General features: G+C 52.5%; 1 protein-coding gene across 1 annotated transcript in view; it reads left to right on the top strand.

The window, feature by feature from the left end:
* KAZN (kazrin, periplakin interacting protein) overlaps positions 1-20,999 on the top strand; it is a 789,048-nt gene that overhangs the window by 637,421 nt on the left and 130,628 nt on the right. The gene's annotated exons all lie outside the window — the stretch shown is intronic.

Genomic DNA, 20,999 nt, shown 5'->3' with positions numbered 1-20,999 from the left:
TGCGCCAAAGACAACAGCTGCCGTGAACCTGAGCATCTACATGAATGGCCGTGTGTGTGTGTGTGTGTGTGTGTGTGTGTGTGTGTGTGCCTCGCACACACGCATGCACTCGTGTGTCCAGTCAGCATCATTCGTTCTGTGATGTCATTCGTTCACCGAGAACAAAGATGCAGGACTCTGGCTGACAGACTTGAGTCACATGCTCACCCCTGGAGTCAGAGTGGGATCATCCCCACGCGAGGCTCACAGACGGAAAGGAGGGGAAAGAGAAGTGGCCAGTGAAAATGGGGTGCTGTTGCCAGAAGGGGGCATGAACACCGTACAGGCAACGTGGCCAGAGGCATCGCCGGCAGACAGACCCCTCAGTTCCTGTGTCAGAAGTGAATCAGGGTGCAAGTCTTCGGGGACCGGGCCCTTCCATTGCTTTGGGAGAACAATGGACTTGGCCTCAGAGGCCAGGCTTCAAGACTAGCCACTGCCTCATCCTACCTTCGGGGCCTCTCTGGGTCGGTTTCCTTGTCTACAAAATGGGAACCAAAAACACCTTCACAGGGTGGTTGTGTGCAGCTCTGTCCGGAAGAACCTTCTACTGTGATGAACGTGTTCTATACCTGCCCTGTTCACTATGACGGCCGCCAGCCGTGTGGCCACTGAGCACTTGCAATGCAGCTAAAGTGACGAAGGGCCTGAATTTTTCATTGTGTTCCATGTTAATGGATTTTAATTTAAAGGTCACCTGTGGCCAGCAGTGGCCATATTGTACAGTCCAGTTCCGGACCATTCAATAGGATCATGAATGTGAAATTGCTTTGTAAACGGTGAAGTGCAGTTAGAGGAGCAGCCATGCATGTTTAAATGGAACACGCATGGAGAGGGCCAGATGCTATGTGAAGACGTCAGGATCATGCTTGTGATTCATGTAACTACTGACCTCGGGGGCCTAAGTGGGAAGCCAGAGGTGAGTTTTGAGAAAAGGAGAGTGGGATCTGCCATAGGTGTAGGCTGTGTTGGTAAGAGAGCCTAGGGCTCCGGCATGGCTCAGTGGTTGAGCACTGACCTATGAACCAGGAGATCACGGTTCAATTCCTGGTCAGGGCACATGCCCGGGTTCTAGGCTTGATCCCCCCATGTGGGGCATGCAGGAGGGAGATGACCAATGATTCTCTCTCATCATTGACATTTCTATCTCTAACTCCCTCTCTCTTCCTGTCTGAAATACACACACACACACACACACACACACACACACACACACACACAGATAGATCCTAGGGAGGAAAAAGCAGAAGTGGGTGACCAATAAGGAAGCCGTTGCAATAATCCAAGAAGAGATGATGGTGGCAGGGAGCAGAGAGGGAGCAGTGCAAGGTGGGACAGAGTGATGGGTCGGGGTCTAGTTTAATGTAGAGCCGGTAGGACTATCTGGTGGATCAGATGTTGGCTATTTGAAAAAGAAGTCAAGAATAACTCCGGATGTAAGCTCGAGTGACTGGAAGGAGAGCACTACTCTTTATTGAGACAGAGAAGACGGGGCAGAAACAAGTTTACAGGGCGCGAGGTGAGGGAAATCAGGAGTTCAGTTTGGGGCAGGTTAAGTTGGAGATGTCTATTAATCATCCAAGAGTTTGAAATTCAAGGAAAAAGCGAGAGCTGGTCATATGAATCTGGGAATGGTCAGCATAGAGATGGCATTTTATAGCCACCATACCCCCAGGCAGGTGAGTGTGGGTGGAGAAGAGGCCCGAGGCTTGAGCCCAGCGCTGGACCCTCCAACATTTGGAGGTCTGTCAGGAGGAGGAGGAGACTCCAACAAAGGCTATTGAAACAGAGCAGCAAACCTGGAGAGAGCGAGGTCCCGGAAGTAAGGTATGTCAAAGAAGAGAGTGATGAACAGCAAGTGCTGCTGGGAGGCTAAGATGGACCGGAAAACTGGCCACCGGGTTTAACAGCGTGAAGGTCATAGGTGACCTTGGCTCAACCTTCCTAATGCCTTGACCCTTTAATACAGTTCCTCATGTTGTGGTGACTCCCAATTTCATTGTTACAAATTGAACATAGTTAAAGCATAGTGATTAATCACAAAAACAATATGTAATTATATATGTGTTTTCCGATGGTCTTAGGCAACCCCTGTGAAAGGGTCATTCGACCCCCAAAGGGGTTATGACCCACAGGTTGAGAACCGCTGGTTTAGAGGAATGTGAGCATGAACTGCCGGATGGAGGGCGGGAAGGATGGATGAAAGGTTAACGTAACAAATGCAGCTGACTGCAGCATCCTATACTTGTAACAGCACTTAAGCAGGGGTTGCCTGGCACCCTGGATGCCAGAACCAAACCTGTCGCGATGGGTCCCCTGCTCGCTGTAACATTAGAATCTTGGCACCGTCTGGTTTGATTCTTCTTCTTTGGATTACCCATAATGCTCTCAGTTGATTTCTTTTTCTCTTTTTGAGGCTTGAGAAGGGAAAGAAAGGGAAGAAAATGAGAGAGGAAAACCAGCTCTGGGATTCTGGGTTCACCTGGTTTTGTACTGCATTTGCCAAACTGTTTTTGTTTTGCCAAATCCCCCAGGTTTTCAGGGAGGTCAGAATTGCAGAGCCACTTGCTTCCACAAGGGGGCGCGCCTGTTGATCCTCCTCCACTTTTAAAGCCACGTGAGAAGAGGTTTGGGAATAGGCTTCTAAGTTGTATTAGGGATTTGGAGATGTTATGTAAAGTGTTATTTATCTTTTTCCTGGGTCTATTTGGTAGTTGCATTCATTGGTCTGGGATGGAGGATGGAGCCTGTCTTGCATTACATTAAAGCCCTAATTTCCATGAAGCAGATTCTGTCTTCCCCTCATAATGAAAGCCAGGTACCAGGAGGCATGAGGCTCAGACCCCAGGCTTTCTGCCCAGAGTGCATTGGAGTCAGCTGTTCCAGACTCATGAGAGTCGTGAGAACTTTCAGGAAATGCTGAGCCTCCCATTGGTAGCTTGAAATGGACAATTGATGCTAGTGTGTTTACACCAAGGCAATCGGCAACCACTACAAATCAGGGCTCCTCCCACCTCCAGATCTTGTTTTGAACATTTACCAGCACGCCACTGCCCGTGGCCCTCAGCACTAGGAGAGAGACCCTCTGAGCTCCATCTGAAGAGCAGTCTCAGCACTTCCCTACTTTCCCGGCCGGGAAAGGATTTCCGCCCAGGCGACTGCCACGTAAACAGACATGCTCAGGAAGATGTGTTGCCCTCAGACTTTCAGAGCTGACGTCCCCTGCTCCAAGCGCTGCGAGATGACTGTGATGGGAGAGAGCTGCTCCTCTGGCGAATGGTGAGATTAAAAGCAGTTGCTCAGCTGAGAAGAAGGAGAAAACCGAGACAAGCAGAGCGAGGCTGGCATCATCATAGATGTTAGGATTCCATCTCATTAGGGCGTCTCAGAGGCGAGCTGCGAAGGCAGAAACAGCAGAGGAGGAGACGGCTGTATGGGATTGTCAGTGTCATCTGTTCCCTGTCCCCAGTCTTATCTGCACAATCACCGCCTCTGTTGTCACCTGTTCCGTTTCCAATCTCCTGGTAGCTGTGTTTATTACCCGCACAAATGCCACCAGCATCCGTGGTTCTGGCTGCCGTGGGCTCCTTACAATGCAAGCTGGAGAGGTGGCCCTAGGAGGGGGTGAGCAAAGCAAAGAGCAGATAGGAGGGGGGGCAGACCTTGGGTGTGCAGGCAGGAGCTAGGGCTGACGACCGTCACTTCTCTGCAGGTCTTTGCAGGGTAAGCAGACATGGTGTTGAAATTAGTTAAGTATGGGGCGGGGCGGGGGGGGGGGGGGAGATGTTGATCTAGATTGCTTGGGTCCCAGTCTTGCTCTACCACTTACGAGCACATTTCACCTTTTGTGCATGCCTTAGCCTCCTGTCTATAAAATGAGGTGATGATGGTATAAAAAATAGCTTGTGAGGATGAATGAGTCATCTGTGTAAAACACCTAACACAACGCCTGGGACATAGAGCTTAATGGACGTTAGCTCTGATCATTCCCTCCCAGGCGTTTTTTTCAGAAAGGCCTGTCAAGATTGGGAAAAGCCCGGTCTACCACTTAGGACACTCCAGAGCCAGTCACACTGAGAGCGGCACTGAAGGGAACAAGTAGGCCTTGGGGCAAGTTGAAACCCCCTTGTATTCGTCAGACGTCCTTGATGTTTCTGGTGAAAGAAACTTAACCCAAACTATCTAAAGCAAAAAAAAAAAAAGTTCAATAGCTGTGGCTCGGGTCATGGAAAATGCCAAGGTGGATGCTTCAGGCATGGCTGGATCCAGGAGCTGAAGCAATGTCACCTGAATTCTCTCATACTCTCCTCCCACCGCCAGTCTCGCGGCTTTGCCCCCCTTTGTTCCCTTGTAGGTTGGCCCCGTTCTCCCCCACTGAGCAGCCTTCCTCCGGGAGCTGGGAAGGTAGCCTCAAGCGTGGTGCTGACAGCCAGGTCTTGATTCACAGACGTGGTTCTTGTAAATATTTGTAAATATTATTTGTAAATATTTGCATTACTTTCCATATGAACAACTGCAAGCCGACTTTGGCCCACCCCTGTCTGTGCTGATTGAGAAGTCAAGTAGGATTATTTATAGCCCTTGCTTTGTAAACTGCTCAGTGCTACATGGGAGAGGAAGTCATTTGGGGATGTTATCTGCGCTGTAAATACCACTTGGCCAGCTTTCCGGGGAAAAGAGCCGGGTCTGAGCTCTCGCTGTCATCGTCCGTCAGCATCAGACGATGCTTATTCTGGCTGCAGAGTCAGAAGCAGCCGGATCTCCAACTGCAACGATCATTTAGGAAGTCGACTGGTTGGCTCAGAGAGACTCAGAGCCTCGCTCTGAAAACTCCACACCACAGGCCTGGGCCTGTGAAGTCCAGCTGGGCTCCAGATTGGTTAGACTACAACTGGATGTGTGTGACTCGGATATAGACGCTCCCACACGGAGTGGACGTGCCTAACACACAACCAGGCTCATTCATGTCGTCCCAGAGAGAGCGGCCACGGGGAACGGGCCCAAGCGTGAGCAGCCGTATTAGATCTAATGCGTGAGTGACCTCATGGACCCTTACACCAGCGTCCTACCCCCCACCGCACAGCTAATGTGTCTGAACCAGCTGAGGGAGGAGGTTCTGTCATAGGCTTAAGGGGGACTGAGAGAGTGGGGACAGGAGGGGTGATATGACACAAGTCAGGTGCCCCATAAAAATCTGAGCTGGTGATCATGGCAGCAGTACCAGACACGTGCTAAATGCTCCGTGTACATGTTCCCACTTAGTGCTTGCAAAAGTCCTTCAAGACAGTCTCTGTGGGCGCCCATTGTGTAGATGGGAAAGCTGAGGTCTGCAGAGGTTCGGTGACTTGCCCTAGGAAGCGTTTGCAGTAAGTGGTGGGGCTGGGATTTGAATCCAGGCAATCTGGCTGTAGAGCTATTCTAGTTCCCGCGGCTACATGACAGAGCTTAGTGATGTAAACACTAGTAATTTCATAGCGCTCAGGAACCTTGTGGGTCAGGAAACTGAACAGGGCCAGGGTACCTTGAGCCTCAGCTGGGGTGACTCAAAGAGCCGGGAGCAGGGCCTTCTGGGTCTGAGGGTCCACTTCCGAGATGGCATCTTCACCCATCGAAAGAAATGGGCTGCCAGCCGGCGTGGTTGAGCATCGACCTGTGAACCTGGAGGTCACGGTTCGATTCCCAGTCAGGGCACATTTCCTGGGTTGCTGGCTCATCCCCAGTTGGGGGCGTGCAGGAGGCAGCCGATCAATGATTCTCTCATCATTGATGTTTCTGTCTCTCTCTCCCTCTCCCTTCCTCTTTGAAATCAATAAAAAATATATTTAAAAATAAAAAAGAAAGAAAGAAGTGGGCCCTAACCGGTTTGGCTCAGTGGATAGAGCGTCAGCCTGCAGACTAAAAGGTCCCAGGTTCGATTCCAGGCACATCCCCAGTAGGAGGTGTGTAGGAGGCAGCTGATCGGTGTTTCTGACTCTCTATCCCTCTCTTTTCCTCTCCGTAAAAAAATCAATAAAATATATTAACAAATAAAGAAAGAAGTGGGCTGGTGGGGCTCTAAGGCTGGGCTCAGCCGGGGCTGCTGCTCAGAGCACCTGCGTGTGGTCCCCAGGTCACCTGGGCCCCTTAGAGCAAGGCAGCTGGAGTCCAAGAGACCCAGCAGGAGGGTGCGGGCCGTTTAGGACTCACCTGACATGTCACGTGGCATCACTTCTTCTGGACTTTCCTGGTCAGAGCAGTCGCAGGCCAGCCTGGATTCAAGAAGCCAAGACGTCATTTATCCTGGGCTCCGTGCTGGTGCTGGGGGTTGAGAGAATAGGTGCTGAGCACCTCCCCGTCTGTGTGCGGAGAACCAGGGAGTCCGAGCCAGAATCACCATGCGGCACGCCTGGCGCTCCCGGGGCCTCGGTGACGTGCTGCGGGCGGGAGCTCATGCTCGGAGCGTGCAGTAACTGTACTCCCAGCCTGACTGCCAGCAACGCTGTATTTTTGGCTACCCGTGACCAGGTTAAATGGGACGTTTCCAGAAGTCAGGTCTCCTGTGATAAGCAGAGCATCTCCAGTTGTACCAGAAAAGCCAGAGGGACTGGTCGGATGGCTTCCTTGCAAAACACTCCCAACCTTGTCGCAACCCGCAACCCGCAGGTGCCAACACAGGAAGCGGCAAACACCCAGGCCCAGAGAAACAGCGGCTGGGGAGGCGGGACTTCCTCAGGGCCCTGGAGGGCCTGGGAGGGCCTGGAGGCTGGGCCGCCTCGCCTCCCTTCCTGTTGTGCCTGTAGCCCTTCACCCCACAAGTGTCTGCTGGGTGCTGGGCATGTCCGGAGCCCTGGGGATAGGGCGTTGAGCACAGCAGAGGTGTCGCAGCGTTTGGGAGCTGCTGGCCTCGTGGGCTGAAATGACTGCATGGCAGGTGCAGGTTCAGGCTCTGGAGCCAGATCTCCTGGCTTCAGGTTCTGTTCAGCCACGTACTGGCCGGGAGACCTCGTGGGTCGTCGAACCTCTCTCCTGCTCCGTGGGAACCTGCTTCTGCGTCATTGCACCGGCAGTAAGGACAGGATCTGCCCCGTGTGGCTGTTTAAATGAGACTCCAGTTTGCACGTGTGGCTGCTGGGGCTGGTGGTGTGGTATCAGCTTCCGCCCCCCCTCCTCTGCACTCACTGTGAGCACCCCACACCACCACCCCGGCAGGGACCTGCCCCTCCCTCCGGCTTCTCTCTGTCTGCTTCCAGCTGGTCTTGGAGCCGGTGCTCTGTGAATACCTGCTGGGTTAGGACGGCTGAACCTCCAATTTCACTGTGACTCGGAAGGTCATTTTGAACAGTTGCCATATTTAGCAAAACTTCATTCTCCCCCCGTCACCCCCCCCCCGCAAAAAAAACACCAAAACAAAACAAGGCCATGTGAAAACTCTGAAGGGGAGCCTGGTGAGACAGTCCTGAATTTGAATTAAAACTCCTCTCCTGCCTGGCCTGTGTGGCTCAGTGGTTGAGCATCAACCTATGAACCAGGAAGTCATGGTTCAATCCCTGGTCCGGGCACATACCCTGGTTGCAGGCTCATCCCCACTGTGGGACATGCAGGATCAATGATTCTCTCCCATCATTGCTATTTCTCTCTCTCTCTCTCTCTCTCTCTCTCTCTCTCTCTCTCTCTCTCTCCCTTTCCCCCTCCCTCCCTCCCTCTCCCTTCCTCTCTAAAATAAATAAAAATATATTTTTTAAAAACTCCTCTTCCATGGGTTAGCTTCTCACCTGGGTGAGTTGTTTATCTCTCCAAACCCCAGCTTCCTTGTCTGTAGCAAGAGGAGTGGCCGGTGCAGGGCTGCTAGGATGTGAAGTGAGGCCTGGAAAGCACTTTGCTCGGGGTTGGGTGAGACCAGAACTCCCACCCGCCCAGAGCTGCAGGTGTCGGAACAAAAGAGCTTGTGCAAAGCGATGCTCTGCCTGGGAGGGATGGGGTGATGATGAAGTTCCATGTAGAATTCAACTCCTTCTCCCCCTCCCCCTCCTCTTCTCCTCCCTCCCCTCCTCTTCCTCTCCTCCTGTGCCATCCATCAAAGCCTTGCTCTCCCACACACACCCCTTCATCTCCCTGTGCTCAGAGGGCGAGTCAGAATGATGCCAAAATAGAAGCAATTAGAGGGCGTTCCAAACATTCATCGGCACTTATTGGGCGCCTACTACTTCCAGAGGCTGTTCTAGGAACTTTAGATGGATTGTTTCATTTAAGTCTCTTAACAACCCTGCAAAGGGGGTACTGCTATCCTCCCCTTCTACAGATGAGGAAACTGAGGCCCGGGCGGTGAAGAGATTTGTCAGAGGTCATTCAGGGACTGAGGGGGGAGCTGGAATTCAAACCCAGACATCTCTCTCCAGGCCGCCCCTTCCCCTCGCTGACGTCAGCAGTGGTCCTTAAGCTCTGTGGTGAGGGGAGGGGCGTGGGCCTCCTTGGGATTCTCGTAAGGAGATGACCCCTCCCCCAGAAAGTGAGCCGGGGCCTGGTGCCGGGAGCATCTTCCCTAAGCTGCGCCCTTTCCTAAGGTGAGACGGAGACACAGCCAAGGTGCGAGGACACCTTTGCCTGCAACCCGCCTTTCACCCCCAGGGTAGAACCTGGCACAACTTCTTAGATAAATGTACAGGCACACCATGTTGGGTACAGTTTCAAGTGATTCAACGCCCCTCTGTCCCCTCAAACTCGCTCATCCCCTCACATGTACACTGACAAGCATTTCAGTTAAGACTCAGAAAACTCTTTCCTAACAGGCAGTTAGGGGCCCTGTGTTTGCTCTGAGTAAGCATTCTGAAATGAGCATGCCACTCACTTGCACACAGCCTACTTGGAAGTCACTTCCTTTCTCTGAGTCATTAGCAAACGCCCCCTGACCTACTGTGTATAATTAGGAAGCCCCTTTCTTTAGCCCTGAGGCCCCTCCCCCAAGCTGTTTTGCAGAGGAGGGTGGCAGGCCAGAAGGACTTGGGTGCAGGCATTTTATACTCGTGCCTGCCTCCTTGCATGCCCACACAAGCTCGGTGAGGGAGATGGGTTATCTTCCCATTTCACAGATGAAGAAACTGAGCCTCAAAAAGATGGTATCACTTGCCCGGGGTTTCACTGCCTGTAAACAAGGAAACCCAACCAGCATCCCACGCCAAAGCATCGCTAGCTACCGTGCCGCCAAATTCAGGAATGAATTAGCATTCAGGACCATGTGTAGCAGAAGTGTGGACTGTGTGGCTTGGCCGAGACTGTGTACACCCACCAGGTTCTCCAATCGGGGGTGTTTGTCGCTGGAGTCAGAGAAGCCCAGAGCCAGTTGCGTTTCTGAAGGTCATTTACAGCCGAGCATCTCAACTCGACGTGAATGACAATCACTTAAGCTCTTGTTAAAACGCAAAGTCTGATTTGCTAGCTCTGGAGTGGGGCCAGGATTCTGCATTTCTAGAAAATTTCCAGGTGAGGCCCACGCTGCTGGCACCGAAACCACGCTGTGCACAGCCAGGGCTGGACCGTCCCTGGCCTTTGCCCGCACAGTTGATCACAGTGAGCGGGCAGTTCTGTATCTGATCTTCTGAAGGAGAGCGTGGCAGTGGCGGCGGGAGAGGCCCCCGTGGCGGGGGGCAGAGTGGCCCATTTAACGTGCCCCCGAGAGCTGTGCTCACCCAGGAACCAGGCCGGACAGGAGGACATTGCTGTCCACAGGAAAATGCCCGGGAGGGAGCTGTTATCTCTCCGCATCCAGTCTTCTCTGGAAACATTTTAACAAGAAATCAAGAATCAACACAAAGAGCATTACCTCCACGTTCCCCTTCGTTAACCTGGAATGAGAAGCTCATCGCCACTTTCTCGCTTGTGTTAGCCCAGGCGTCCACCTGGGAGGGGCGCCGCGCCCACCCTTGCCCACCTCTCCCCGAAGGTCTGGCTTCCCTCCAGGTCTCCAAAGCTCCCGGGCCTTCTGCCTGCCCTGCGCCTGCTGAGCTCAGTGCCCGAGAACGCCCTCCCCTTCTCCCCATCCGGTTGACCCCTACCCTCATTTGCGGTCCCCCTGAAATGCCCCCCTCCCCAGGGAGGTATTCTCTGATTCCCCAACCTAACTCAGGTTCCCAAAGACACTGTCCCTGCCCCCTTATTTTCCTTCATAGCACTCATCAACATAGGAGCACATGTTCATGCGCATGATCAGTCGTTTAACGTCAACGCCGGCCTTTGTACTAGAATGTGCAGGTTCCTGGCTCTTCACTCCGTGTCCTCAGAGCTCAGCATGTTGCCGCAGTGCGCGCTCAAGGTTCTCCCTCAAAAGCCACCCTCCCTCGGCCACTCTTCTGTCACTCATCACTCTCTGAAATACATACCCGTGTGAGTGAGAGTGAGTGTGTGGGAGTGAGAGCGTAAGTGTGTGAATGAGTGTGTGAGTGTATTCGTGTGAGTGTGAGTTTGTGTGAGTATGAGTGTGTGTGTGTGAGTGGGTGTATGTAAGTCTGTGTTAGAATGTGTGTGAGTGTGTATATGTGTGTGTGAGTGTGTGAATGTGCATGTGTGTGTGTGGAATGTGTGTGTGTGTATCTGAGTGTGTGTGAATGTGCATGTGTGAGTGTGTGTGTATGAATGTGCGTGTGTGTGAATGTGTGTGTATGAACGTGTATCTGAGTGTGTGTGAATGTGCATGTGTGTGTGTATGAATGTGTGTATGAATGTGTGTGTGAATGTGTGTGTATGAATGTGTGTGTATGAATGTGTGTGTGAGTGTGTGTATGAATGTGTGTAGAGTTTCTCAACTTCAGAAGCATGACATTTGGGGCTGGATCCTCCTCTGCCTGGGAGGTCGTCCTGTGCGTGGTGGGATGGTTAACACGGTCCCCGGCCAGGAGCACCTCCCCTGTCATGACAATAAATAAAGTCGCCACAGTAACAATGTCCTCTAGGGGGCAGAATCACCCTCGGTTGAGGACCCCTGAATACACATACGTGCACACACACATGCACACACACAAGCACATGCATAAACGTATATCTATTGAAGTGTATGTGTGTGTACGTACTTAAACATAGGTGTGCTGTGCTCACTTGCTCTGAAAGCTCCGTGAGGGCAGGGTCTCGGTTTGTTTTGGCTGTACTCCCAGCACTGAGGGCAGCCCCGCGAGGTGCTCAGAAACACCTGGTGAGTGAGTGAGTGAGTGAGTGAGTGAGTGAGTGAATGAATGAGCCGGCAGCGCCATTCCCCGGGTGGCCATGGGGATAGTGAGATTATGTATTACGGTTAGCATAGCTCTTGGTATTGGGAAGTGATCAATACATGAGCTAATTCTCCTTCCCTCCTCTCTTTCCCCGCTTTCTCCTCCCTTCCCCCAAGTGCCAAAGACTGCTTTTATAATTTTACTCCTCGTGAACCCCGTGTTTTGAAAGATTTCTTTCCTAAGCTGATGAAATAATAATTTATTCTCCTCTCCCCTCCCCCACCCGCCCCGCCCACCGTGCAATGAAGCAGACCCACGGTCAGCCATGCAGTCACGTCGGCCTCCCCTGGAGAACGGGCACCCCTTTCAGCAGGAGCCCCATGATCCCGGATGTGGCGTGGGCCACCCCCAAATCCCAGAAACTCTTATGATGTTACAGCAACGAGTTAGACCTCTGATGGGTAGACATGAACTAGTCACCCCTGAGCTGGTGGTATGCCGGCCCTAACCAAAGAAACTTGATAGCTTTAATTTGCCTGCCTGTAAAGAAATCATTTCCATTAAGCATTTATTTTCACATTCTGAAACAAACCCCTGTCCCCCCTGCAATTCCCCTCCCCCAGCAGTACCGTGAGGAACCCCAGTTTGGGAACCCTGGGCCTTGTGGTGGTGGTCCATGTCACCTTGCTCTCGGGCGCCCAGAGGCATTTTCCAGGGTGCACCTGCTAGACCTCTCTCCTTCCTGCTCCCAGCCATGAGCTTCCGGCCTAATTAGAATGAAGTGGTGTTTCCCTTCCTCCTTTGTCTCCATAATGATCTTTATCATTAGGATGGATTAGTTTCTGGCGCCCGCATTCTCTCTCTCATTATGGTTTCACCGTGGTGCGTGTGTGCGTGTGCCTGCGTCTGGTGGCTGTGTGGGTGGGAATAGTTAAGGAGGCCACCCTAGCCCTCGGAATAAAGAAACGAGAAGAAAGGTGACCAGGAATAAAAATGGCACCGAATGAGCCCCTGCCCCGACAGCCTCTCTGGGTGACCATTGAGAAACAGGACGCACACACACAGCATTTGTCCCTCCTCGTTGCCGTTGCCTTAATGAGGGAGGGAAATTAAGCGGTCCCCGGGGACGTGCCTGTCATCTTGCAGCGCCAGGAGCACCATTTGAGGCCCCCAGCGCTGTGCCTCACCAGGCTCCCCCCCCCAGCAGGCTCCGGACACTGGGCTTCTGGGCAGGCTTGCTTCTCCCCTCTGTGGAGTCTCCTGGCTCGAGCACATTCTCCCCTCCCCAGCTTACGTTTTCTCGTCCAGCGTGTCAGCTGGCATTTCTAGAACTGGGACCCCAAGGCTGGAGCATCCAGACCGGCCCTCACGCCCTCCTGCACCCTCTGTGCTTGAGAGTTACCTTCAAAGGCCTGCGGGAAAGGGAGAGGAAGTGAGGGACCCCAGAAGTCAGGCAGGAGGTGCTCATCAGTCCCCCAAATGCAAATTATCTTCAAAGCACTTTCTAGTCGTTATGGAATGAATCACTTGCAATACACGTGCTGGACGGGGGGGGGGGGGGGGGGGGGCGATGGTAACCCTGTGTCACCTGTTGAACGTGGCTTTATGCATTGCTGATTAAATCAGTCTCCTAGGAGAGGGGCCACTCCTCTGACCCCTACCCTGGAAATCACTGGGCTGTGGTGGAAAGAGCATGCTGTACCAGTTAGGATCAGATGTGTTATGCTGCAGTAACAAATGACACCGAAAGCTTTCAGTGGCTTTCAAACAGGGTCTGTCTCTCATCCCTGCTATGTGTCTAGGGCAGCTCGCGGGGCTCTGCCCCGTGTCACCTTCACTCCAGGACCCAGGCCAATGGAACAGCCTCTACCTAAACCAGGGGTCCTCAAACTTTTTAAACAGGGGGCCAGTTCACCGTCCCTCAGACCGTTGGAGGGCCGGACTATAGTTTAAAAAAAAAAAACTATGAACAAATTCCTATGCACACGGCACAGGTCTTATTTTGAAGTAAAAAAACAAAACGGGAACAAATACAGTATTTGTATTTGCATGTGGCCCGCGGGCCGTAGTTTGAGGACCCCTGACCTAAACGCTCCCAGGGAAAGAGAGCACGCAAAATGTGCCGACTCCGAAAGCTGCTGCTCAGAGGTGACGCACATCAAATTCTGTACACACTGCATCGACCAGAGAAGGCCGCTACGCCACACCTGCCATCATCAGGGGACAAGTATAAACCTCCCCCAGCGAGAAGCATGCTTTGTAGGGGGAACCGAACCGAGATGGCCTCCAGGCCTGGTGCTTGTCCAGTATGGCTAACTCCTGGGTCTCCCAGGACAGAATTCCCCCGGGAGGTGGCTCCAATTCCGGAAGAGCCTACACACCCACATCCGACCCCTCCACACGTGTAGCCCCTCCCCCCCACCCTCGTCTGTTCTTACACAGCCCGCCAATTAAGAACGGTTTTTACATTTTTAAATGGTTGGAGAAGATCGATAGGAAAATAACATTCCATGATGAGTGAAACGTATGCGAAATGCAGACTTCAGCGTCCACAGATGAAGCTTGATTGGGGCGCAGCCATGCCCACTCATCATCAGGTTGTTTCGGCTGCTTTTGCCTAAAGAACCACAGAGATGAGTAGTTGGGACAGACTGGATGGCCTGCAGCGCCGAAAATATTTACTACCTGGCCTGTTACCAAAAAGAGAAAAAGAAAGAAAGTGTGTCGACCCCTGTCTTAATGTGACACGATGCCGACTATCAGATTCACGGGCGGGAACGGTAATGAAAGGTACCTCGTAAATGACAGCCAGACCCTAGCGTCAGGCCCCAGTGTGAGGGTTCCGGGAAGCTTGCCACGGGGACCCCCGGGGCCTCTCAGGACTTGCCAAACAATCACCTTTTCTTTTCCAGCTCGGCAAGTTTGGGGTGAGGGTGAGTGAGCCCAGCGTGGTCAGCGGGAATGCTTCCCGCCCGGAACAGGCTGCTCTGGGCAATTGAAATTTCTCTTTAATGGAAAGTTGAGCAGAAACCCTTTCCGGACCGCCCCGAGGGAAAGATCTGAGTAGCTGGAAGCCGGTTTTCCGGGTGGAGAAGTCCATCTTGCAAATGTCACTGAAGTGCGCCGTTGTTGCCCCAGCGCGGCATGTGGCGACAGACGCGTCGCAGTCCCCACTGCTGGGACGTTGTTTGTGCTGCAGAAAGTGTAGGACAAAGGAAGGGAATCAGCCAAACCCATGGCATCCCTTAAAGCGGAATTTTTCTTTTTGAAAAATTGTTTTCTTTCTCCCTACATAAGCTTCCATAGCAAACACCTTCTGCCTCCTCCCTTGCTCTGACCCCTGCAGTGACGATCTAGACCCCACGCCATCAACACGCCAGGAGTTGGACTTTGTAAATCATCAGGGAAAAATATAAAGACATCTAGTAACACATTTATGGCAGCCAGACATCTATTTCCTCAGGACCTATAAAAGCTGCATATTTAAAAATTCCTGATGTCAAACTGAAATCTCTTTTCCCTTTGTCCCCCTTCTAAAAATACAAGGATGGGGCCCTAGCCAGTTTTGCTCAGTGGATAGAGCATCGGCCTGCAGACTGAAGGGTCCCAGGTTTGATTGCGGTCAAGGGCACATGCCTGGGTTGCAGGCTCAATCCCCTTTGGGGGGCATGTAGGAGGCAGCCAATCAATGATTCTCTCTCATTATTGATGTTTCTATCTCTCCCTCTTCCCTCCTCTCTAAAATCGATAAAAATATATTAAAAAAAAATAAAAATCTTTTTTCTTAAAAAAATTAAAAATAAATAAAAATACAAGGGTGGGCATTTTTTCAAATATTTTTATTGATTTCAGAGAGAAAAGGAGAGGGCGAGAGAGATAGTAACATCAATGATGAGAGAGAATCATTGATCGGCTGGCTGCCTCCTGCACGCCCCACACTGGGGATCGAGCCCGCAAACTGGGCATATGCCCTGACGAGGAGTCGAACTACAACCTCCTAGTTCATAGGTCAACACTCAATCACTGAGCCACGCCGGCCGGGCAAGGATGGGTATTTTTAAAGCATCCTGTAGGTCAGGATTCTGTGAATCAGAGCGGGGGGGGGGGGGGGGGGGTCAATATACAGACTTCCAGACATAGCGGATCCACCGATAGGTCTCCTGACAGGGGCCCCGGAATCTGTGTTTTATCGGGCTCCTTAGTGTTTCTGATGGATGTGCCAGATTAAAAACCGCCGGTTTAATGTTATATGTACCTACATGGGAATAAGTCTATGGAATACTGTTAGTTTTTTGTTTTGTTTTTTTAGGTTAAGATCGCCTGTGGAATGATATCTGATTTCTGGAAAATTCTACATTTCCATATGATTGTCTAGGAAGGGGGGAAAAGCCAGTAAAAGTATTAGGGAGGATAATGAAATTTTATAGGCGACTTATACTTTTTTGCTTCTGAGTTGTTTGACTTTTATGCAATGAGCAGCTATTTCCTTTAAAATGAGAAAACAGTCTCTTACTTCCCAGCTGGAGGTGGCCTGGAAAGTGGAGGCTGGGACCCACTGTGGTTGGGGTCCGATGGGACGAGGCGTATGTGTCTGCCGCTCTTGGGTCTGGCCCTGCCCATTGGTGGGACCAGAGCTTTTGAGAAGTGGGGGGAGTCTGTTATTCCCCCTCCACTGCCTGCCCCACTCTCTGGCTTGCCCCCTCTAATAGGTCTATGAGCCAAGTAGACACCCCGTCTCTCCGTCTCCGCGGCCTGCAGAGCCCAGACTGGCGGGGGGGGGGGGGGGGCGGGGGGATGGCCCTGCGGTCATCTGTGCTCTCATTCCCAGCCTAGATGGAGCCTGAGGTCTCCTGGGAGCCTGGCCCAGCACTAACTCCCAGAACTCCAGAGAGAAAACACTCCTGCCAGCAGAGGGTTCAGTCCCTGCCCTGGGGGCTTGCCTCTAGGCCAGCTCTGAGGACCTGGGTCCCTGCCCTCCCTGTGCCCTCACTATGGGAGGAGAGGCAAGGCATCTGTCTTTGAGAGAGAGGCACCTCTCTCTCTCTCTCCATCTCTCTCTGTCTCTGTCTTTCTCTCTGTCTCTCTTTCACACACACACACACACACACACACACACACACTCTCCCTGGATTGTTTGAAAACTAGTTTCCCCCCACAGCATCCCAGCATCCTGCCCTCCCCTGACAGCCCACAGGAGCCCGCCCATACAGTCTACTAAGGACAGAGAAGAAGGGAAGGTGCCAGGAGTTTGCAGGGGAAACCCAAAATGTATCTTCAAAGCAGACCTGTGAGTTACCTGTCTCTGCATGTCACCTGCCGTCCTCGTCCATGCAGAAGGCGACACTTGTTCATCATCCTCGGATGTGGGCCGATGAGCCCAAGAAGCTCCTGCCATCGGCCGGTGCGGGCCTCCTGCAGGCCCGGCCATCTGATGCCCAGGCCCAAGGCCAAGTCATCCGACTCATCTTGTATCCCCAGCACCTGCACAGGAGAAGTTTCCAGAAAGGGAAAGAGAGAGAGGAAGGAAGGAAGGAAGGAAGGAAGGAAGGAAGGAAGGAAGGAAGGAAGGAAGGAAGGAAGGAAGGAAGGAGGGGAGGGAGGGAGGGAGGAATTATCCACCTCCCAAGATTAGTCCTCATTTGTGCATTCCTTCCACACATACTTAGGGGCCCCTACTATGTGCCCAGAGCAATTCTAGCGGCTAGGATGTAGCATGAACAAAACTAGACCTGCTTCCTACTCGCCAGGCTGACCGTCTGCGGGAGGAAGCCACAATAAGCAAATAATCATGAAAAGAATAGAGAGAAATGGCCCTGGACAAGAGCGACACAGGAGAGGCAGAGGGGACGGTTTGGGGCTTCCCTGTGGGCTTGCACAGACCCCCACCTTCCCTTCCCCCGCATCCTACTGCTCTCACACCCACCCTTAGCCACATTCCCTAGGAGGGGGCAGTGGGCTGGCAAAGCACAGAATGGGGAGCACGCCCCTGACCCTGTGGCCTGGAGTGTTTTATGACGCTCAGCCTAAGAGGCCAGAACTTGGAAGCCAGAGCGTCAGAGCTCCCAGTGGGCAGAACTGGTCCGTCCCCTAGAAGCCTGCGTTCGCGGGACAAGAGTTGCTAGAAAAGTTTCCTTTACGTGGAAGGCAGCCTCTGAATGTAAAAATCTCAGCCCAGCTCAGGAGCAGACAGCCTTGCTTACCGAGGTGTCTCGAAAGTTGTGTAAATGACAAGCTCATTTTTAGCTGAAAAGAAGACACATCTGAAATATTGATGCGGCCGCAGGAGCCCAGCCTCAGACCCGCTACAAAGGGAGGTGCTAAATAGTTGATGAAGAGCATAATTAATCAGCGGCCTGGCCCTCTGGCTGCGGGTCTCCCGCTAGCTGTTGGCCATGCACACTCCTCTGACCGCCAGAGCCCAGGGTGCTGCCACCCAGAGCAAGAAGGAATCAGACTAAACGCTTCCATCCCGTCACCCCCAGCCCTCCCTCCCCAGCCCACAGCCCTTGCTCTGGCCACTCCTGCCTCCGCCCTCAGTGCTTTCGCTTACCTTCTTCCTTCTCAAGAATCCTCTCTCCTTGAGCTCCCAGCCACTCCTGCTCCTGATCACCTCTTACCAGCTGTGCAAATGCTAACAACGTTTCTTACTCTCTTTGTGCCTCAGTTTGCTCATCTGTAAACCAGGGAAGCTGTAATAGTCACCCCGGGGAGGGTCATGGGGAAAATGACGCATTAGGGAGGTCAAGGACGTAGAGCGTTGCAGAGCACGTAATATTAGTTCTATCAGTGTCAGCCATTGATTTTATTATTATTTTTATTGATTTCAGAGCTAGAAAGGGAGAGGGAGCGAGGGATGGAAACATCAATGATGAGAGAGAATCATTGATAGGCTGCCTCCTGCACACCCCCTTCTGGGGATGGAGCCTGCAACCTGGGCATGTGTTCTGACCGGGAATCAAACCGTGACCTACTGGTTCATGGGTTGACACTCAACCACTGAGCCACACTGGCTGGGCTAGCCATTGATTTTACACATCCCTCCTAACTCGGCTCCAGGAGCCTTCTTGGTGTCCCCATCTGTGGCAGGTGTCCCTCGGCACCTGTGCTTACATGATTGCACTGTCAGTTGATGGCTGGTTTGAGGTCCTTGCTAGACTCCAAGCTTCCTGAGTGCCTCACTCACCTCTGTACTTCCCGTGGTGGGTATTGGGTGCACAGTAGGTGCTGAATGAGTGAGCAAGCAAGCGACTCTCCACAGACTTCTCCAGAGCCTGAGATCCGTGGCTATCACATCACCGATAAAGAAATCAACTCAGAATATTCCGAATCTGTAACGAGCTGCAGAGGCCCCCATCAGGACCTGCTGCGGCACCCCAGGTGTGCTCCTCCCGCCAGTCTACGCAGCTGCTCTCCGCCCCAGGGCGACTCTTCCCTTAGACACGGTGGCCACAGAGTCCAGACGCGTGAATGTCAAAGATACAAGCTGTTCTGCCAGCATCACTTGGGGCTGTTTCGGACAACGAGTCTCATGATCCATTACCCACCTTAGGGAGTAGGAGTCTGTAACTGCCTCTTGCTGATGACACTGGGACACCCCAGAATCTAGGGTGCAGCCCTGGGCTATTTTTGTCCATATTGATTCACCCCTTCCCACCCTCCACCTCCGCCTTGCATGCTGGGTACCTGCTCCAGGCTCCGGGCCACTGCCAGCAGGAGGTGCAGCCGCCTTGATTAGTATAAGCAACATGCTCTCCTTGGCGGGGTCTGGAGCTGTGGCAGCCTAATTAGCAAATCAGCAGGCCCTCTCATTAACACCGACCTGATCTGCTCCTGTCTCAGCTGTCCAAGCCCCCGTGGCCGTCCCTCAGTGGCCTTCTCCCATGAGATCACCGATCACCGTGGTTCCAGGAATGGGGGTGGCAGCCATGCCATACCCCGCCACCAGCTGATGTGTAACCCAACCAAGGTTCATCCTGTCTTCTTGGAGGGCAGGACTTGAGCTGGGCGGCCTCTGGAAGTTCAATGTGGGCCTCACGTCCCCAATCTTGTCAACCTGTTCATCCTACAGCAACCCTGTGCTAAGTATTGCAAACAGTGTTGATGCCCACAAAGCTCGGTCCTTTCCCTGGTCCAGGCCACTCAGCTCTCTGGCCGGGATCGCAGCCACAGCCCGCCTCACTGGCCAGCCCTGGGGCTGAGGTGAGGTCAGCTCAGAGCACCTGAGCCAGAGAATGAGAGCAAGCAGAGGGGGAGGAGAGGGGTGGTTGCTTATCTTTAAGTAACAGACAGGCTTCTCAGAGAAGGTGACAGCTTAGATGAGAATTGAATGACAAGAAAACATTGGCCAGGCCACCATCTGGAGGAAAGGTCTTCCGAGATGAGGGACAGCAGATGCTAATGAGAAAGAATGTGGCTTCTTCAAGGAGGAAGGAGGCCAGTGCCCAGGAGCTTGGTAGAGGGTCGGGTGGCCTGGGTAATGAGATAAGAAAGAAGAAAGGGTGAATGAATGAATGAGTGGATGCTTTTATAAAAAATATTTTTTATTGATTTCAGAGAGGAAGGGAGAGAGAGAGAGAAACATCAATAATGAGAGAGAATCATCGATTGGCTGCCTTCTGCATACCCCCTACTGGGGATTGAGCCCACAACCAGGGCATGTGGCCCGACCAGGAATTGAACCATGACCTCCTGGTTCATAGGTTGACACTCAACCACTGAACCACACCAGCCGGCCTCATCATTGATGTTTCTATCTCTCTCTCCCTCTCCCTTCCTCTCTGAAATCAAATCTATATAATAAAAGCCTAAGCGACCATTACGGCGGAATGACCAGGACAACCAGTCGCTATGATGCACACTGACCACCAGGGGCAGACACTCAATGCAGGAGCTGCCCCCTAGTGGTCAGTGCGCTTCCATGGGGAGAACTGCTCAGCCCGAAGCCGGGCTCACGGCTGGCAAGCACAGCGGCGGTGGCAGGAGCCTCTCCTGCCTCTATGGCAGCACTAAGGAGCAGTGAGCAGGAGGGTGGTAAGGTGCAAGGGGTTCCGGACTGCAAGAGGGATGTCTGACTGCTGGCTTAGGCCCGATCCCTGTGGGGAGTGGACCTAATCTGGCAGGCGGACATCCCCTGAGGGGTCCTGGCCTGCAAGAGGGCGCAGGCCAGGCTGAGGGACACCACACACACACACACACACACACACACACACACACACACACACACTGCACGAATTTCATGCACCGGGCCTCTAGTATAGACATAAAGATGTTTCCTGAGTCATGACAGTGCATTTGAAGATGTAGGTCAACTTGATCTGTGGCTCTCTCTACTTTCTTGGTAATAACCTGGCTCTACTCCCCTCTGGGTGTCAACTCCATCCTCAGGCTGGAGGTGAGACAGCTGCTGAAATTGTGACATCACATCTGGCCACAGTAACATCAGAGAAAGAGAAGGTATTGGTCCTATAAGCCAGAGAGGGGAAGAACTTCCTCAGCAGCTCATAGCAAACCATTCATCTCATTGATCCAACCTGGGTCACATGCCCATTCTCGAGCCAATAGCTGTCACCAAGGGAATGCCACATGCTGACTGGCCTAAGCCTGAACTCCTGAGCCAATCCCTGGCACGGGTCAGCAGATTATTGTGATTGGCTTAAACCAGCAGTTCTCAGACTTTTGTTCTCAAGACCCCAGAGAGGCCTCCTACAAGCTTTTGTGTGGATTATAGTTATCGATGTTTACTATTTTAGAGCTTAAAACTGAAAAAGATTAAATATTTATCCACTT

Source organism: Myotis daubentonii, chromosome 3 (genome assembly GCF_963259705.1).
Source record: "Myotis daubentonii chromosome 3, mMyoDau2.1, whole genome shotgun sequence".
Classification (NCBI taxonomy): Eukaryota; Metazoa; Chordata; class Mammalia; order Chiroptera; family Vespertilionidae; genus Myotis; species Myotis daubentonii.
Note: the sequence above shows the minus strand (reverse complement) of the source record. Positions and strands in the feature narration are given on the sequence as shown.